General features: G+C 31.7%; 1 long non-coding RNA gene across 1 annotated transcript; it reads right to left on the bottom strand.

The window, feature by feature from the left end:
* Nucleotides 1–2,484: 2,484 nt before the first annotated feature.
* On the bottom strand, nt 2,485–3,051 carry LOC131801574 (uncharacterized). The gene is made up of 2 exons (XR_009341863.1): nt 2,877–3,051; nt 2,485–2,817 (listed from the first exon to the last, which is right to left on the bottom strand). It is a non-coding gene; the product is annotated as an uncharacterized LOC131801574 (long non-coding RNA).
* Between the last annotated feature and the right edge of the window lie 1,674 nt (nt 3,052–4,725).

Genomic DNA, 4,725 nt, shown 5'->3' with positions numbered 1-4,725 from the left:
TTGAAACTACGAATGAACATTTTTGGAAACATTAGGGATATGTAAATCGACATTCAGTTATCGATTGCCAACCTTTGTCTGCTGTGAAAATCGGAAAGTCGACTTTTCGTTATCGAATATTAGATTGGCACCATAATTATTCAAATGTTGACATTGCAAATAAATTATGAAGAAAAACAATCAAAATTCAATTCAAAAATATTAGAAATATGTGTTTTATGTTGCTTTGTTCCAGAACCTGCAAGAACCTACCAGTTTGTTTATTATTATAGTTGTTGTTTCTAAAAGGACGTTTCGTAGAATCTATAATTAGTTGAAATGATGATTGAAAAATAATAGACGGAATCCTTGCAAAACGTATAAGCAATCAGCTGATTTTACAAAACAAAACTATTTGACCATCATTAAACAGTAAATATTGTGTAAATTTACTAAGAAAGAATTTGTAAACTCTCACTAACTCAGTAATTGACATTTACGATAACTTTTCCAATAAAATTACTCAGTAATCAGCAATTTTTGCTAAAATGTATTGAACAACAATCAGTAGAATCTAGGAAGAAGAATACAGATAGATGCATCAACGCTTGGGAGCATTGATATGTCAAAAAAAATTTAAATGTTTTTTTCAAAATAAGCAGATCTTTATATGTTTTCTTATATTACGTCATTCAAAGGCTATTATAATTCGCGTTTTTCAACAATTTTTACAAATTTAAGTAATTTTTCATTCAACATTTCCAATTCCAAAATCGGTTTGACAATTCGTTGTCCCAGAAGCTGTGTCGACGCGTGTACCTATATTCTTCTACCATGAATGCAACATTGAATGCTTAACGGCCACAAAATAGCTTTTCCAATCAGCTGATGTTAGCAATGTTAGTTTACTCGAACATTTTAAAACAGCAAAGAGCAATAGCAGTTGAATGTTTATAAATTTTCCGGAAATTGTGTGAATGGGCAAGAAGAAGCAGTTATCACTAAACAGTACCTTATTTATTTCTCTGAAGGATCTCTAAACAGCTGTTTATGTTTAGATGGGGCCGATTTGTAAAACCCTGCAAGGGATTCAGGTTTTTGATCTGGTGAACTCTGTGAACTCCAGCTCATGTCTGGCTTTCGACCTGCTAAGCCCTGAATGCCTTCTTTTTCGATCTGTTGGTCCCTTTAAAATTTGAACCTTGAAGCTTAACGGACGCCGCTTTTTAAATCCTCTTTTAAGTGTTTTAAAGAGGATTATTGGACAATATCTTGTTGTGTGAACTTAGTGACTCTAGCTTCCCAACGAAATGAAATTAACCTTTAACTATCGAGGTGGTGTAAATTTTACTCTTCCTTCCCTTTCTTGAAATTGTCTCTTCTATGGGATGAATAAAAGTTTTATTAAAATGTTAAAATGAAAAAAATTGTTATATTTTTTCTTATTGTAATTGAAAATATACAAGCTCATACTTATACAACAAATAATTATCAAAAAATATTTTTAAAAAACACCAACACGTCATAAAATATGTCACCTCACCAGTTTAAGGTTAATTAAATTTTACTCAAATGTGTGTTTGTTCTGCAGGACTTTTGGTATTGAAAATGAACTATAAATGTCCACGTTATGGAATAGCACCGAGATTATTCACCGGAATTGTTTCAAATTTCGCATTTGAAGTTCCTAATGGGTACTACAGTCTATGACAGAAAATCGATTATGTAGGTCCACGTCTTCGTATAGCCCCCATATAGCGGTACCTTCCTATATTCGTAATTTTATGATTTTAGCTACACCGGAATTGTTTCAAATTTCGTATTTCAATATTATGCTAGCCTATGCAGGTCCACGTCTCCGTATAGAACCCTATATAATGGTAACTACCTACATTCGGTATTTTTAAGATTTTAAAAGAATTTTTAACAAATTTATTTTTTTTTCTTAATATTCAAATTTTTTTCAAAAGCGTGGTAGTAGTACTCAGTAAGGTAAATGTTACTGGCAAAAGTAAAGGATCGAACCTGTAAATGGGCAATTCTTATTAAATATATTTGTCCAGTAAGATTTTGCAAACTCTCAGAATCTCCATTGTCAAAATAGCTCTCCTTACTGGTCTCACTTTCTAGACTTTTGGGTGATTGCACACACATAACGATACAAATCTAGCAAAAATAACGATACAAATCAAAATACTGAACGATTTTGTGATAACTAATGCATACACATATGTTTGAAGAAATAAAATAAGAGGAGGTAGGTTGTTATCCTTCATTAATGTATGTTATGAAGTAAGAGTAAATAGAATACATAATGAGAACTTCATACAGGTTTTTGGTAACATCTGCAATTCAATTAACATTCCGCCACTACGAATTAAATCAATCCTTCGCCTTCCGAGGTGTAGGTCAATACAGTTGCATCACAAAATTGAACAATTTGTTACCCCCCAACATACCAAATTGACTTGAGAATAATATTTTAATAAGCTTTCAAAAATAAGCTTTAAGCTTGAGAAAATCTTGAGAATGTATTGAGAAATGCTTGTTTAACAATAATAGAATAATCGAAAGGGAACCCTTATTCATAAGCTTATTCTTGTAATTGCAGAATAAGCTTACGAAAGTAATATTATATCAAGCTTATTTTTTCAATGGTATAAAATATTTATTTTTTAATTATTTTACACATTTCATTCATTGATCGCCATCCCAGCTGTCGCTGCCTCCTGTTGCATTGATACCTATATGATTTCTTTCCCCTTATTTGAGCTTCGGCATCTCCTCAACTAATTCTTCACTTCTCTTGAATTCTTGCAACTTTTTAACGCCTCTATTCTGAAATGAGATTGAAATAATATACACTACAGATTCCCAGATTTATTATTCATCATTACCTTAGAGTTTCGTCCAGAAATGGGTCTTAAATTCGCGTGATTTTGATTTTAACCAAAGAAAATATTTTTTTGTCGACAATTTTCACAAAAAAAAAATCAAAACAAATTTGTCAACAAAGGACAGATTTGAGAAAAGTTTGTGCAAAAAAGTTTTTCTTTAGCATTGTTGAGGAATTCTTACGATAAACTATTTTCATAATATTATTCTCAAGCTGTATTGTATTTTTGGTATGTTTGGCCATTTACGTATAAATTTTGCACTTATTTTGAAATAATTTGAAATTATTGTATTTTGTATTCAAAACAATACACACATATACACAAAATGTGTATATGTTTTGACAGAATAAGGGCACCAAAATTAGTTTTGTTCTACCTTCTGTAATTATAAAAGGATTTGTTCAGCGTAAACAAACTGATACAATTTATACTGACTTTAGTAAAGCTTTTGATAGGGTTAACCGCGGACTCTTAATATATAAATTAAATTATATGGGTTTCAACACAAACTTAGTCAAATGGATATCATCTTACTTACAAGATAGATCACAACTAGTTTTATTTGAAGGATATCTATCCAAAACGATGAACGTTCCATCGGATGTTCCGCAAGGAAGTTACCTTGGACCGGTTCTCTTTCTTTTATTTATCAACGATTTACCTAATTCCATAAATTACTCGAAATTGTTAATGAACGCAGATGATGTTAAATTATTCACTTCCCATAATTGTGATAAACGAGCTAGTTTACTTCAAAACGATTTAGATAGCATTTTTAAATGGTGCAGGTTAAATTGTATGGAGTTAAATTTAGCAAATATAAGCATATGTGCTTCTCCAGATCTTCTTCTCTGATATTACAATTTAATATTAATAGCCAAAATTAAATTTTAATAGCCATGTAATAACAATGGTAAATAAAGCAAATGGTGTTTTAGGTTTTGTTAAACGGTGGGCCAAAGAATTTTCTGATCCATATATAACAAAACAGTTATTTACGTCTCTTGTTAGACCTATATTGGAATATGGTTCTGTTGTATGGGATCCTCAATATGCAATATACTCAGATAAAATAGAATCCGTGCAAAAACAATTTCTGCTATTTGCCTTACGAGGTTTACATTGGAATAGTGATTTCGTTTTGCCTTCTTATGCTTGCAGGCTAAAATTAATTAGATTGCCTACACTTAAAAGCAGACGTATTATGTTGAACTCCATGTTTGTACTAAAAATATTAAATGGTAATATACCTTCAGATTTCCTAATCTCATCTATTAGAATTAATGTTCCGTTTAGATCTAGTAGATACTACCAATTATTATATACTGATTTTCACCGCACGAATTATTCAATGGGCGAACCTCTTAGTAAAATGTGTGTTGACTTTAATTCTGTGTATTGTAATGTAGATTTTTGTATGAGTTTAGAAGTTATTAAATCTAGAATAATTTTATTTTTAAACAATTAACATACATGTTTTATTATTTGACAAACTAGCTGATGAATTAGATTCTGTAGCTGGTTTTCAATTTCCTACTGAATTCCCATTATGATGCGGATCATGATGTGTACGCGATCCCTCCGTAAAGGGAGGTCGCCCCCTCGGTCGGCAGGGGTGGGAATGTGAGGGGTAGGAACGTTGGATAAAAAATACAACGTTGAATGTTTAACGGCCTTAAAATAGGTTAAAATAGGATATAAAAAAACAACTTACTTTCATTGCCGATGTACACTGCTACAACATGTCCTATGGTTCAATTGAACAGCGTCAGCAGAGGTTCCAAAGTTGTCACAATGTTCTCTCTACTCGCCTACTGAGGATGTCGCCTTAGTAGCTGTAGCTGAATTT

Source organism: Musca domestica, unplaced genomic scaffold, assembly GCF_030504385.1.
Source record: "Musca domestica strain aabys unplaced genomic scaffold, Musca_domestica.polishedcontigs.V.1.1 17, whole genome shotgun sequence".
Lineage (NCBI taxonomy): Eukaryota > Metazoa > Arthropoda > Insecta > Diptera > Muscidae > Musca > Musca domestica.
The sequence above is the reverse complement of the archived record's forward strand: the minus strand, read 5'-3'. Positions and strand labels throughout refer to the sequence as shown.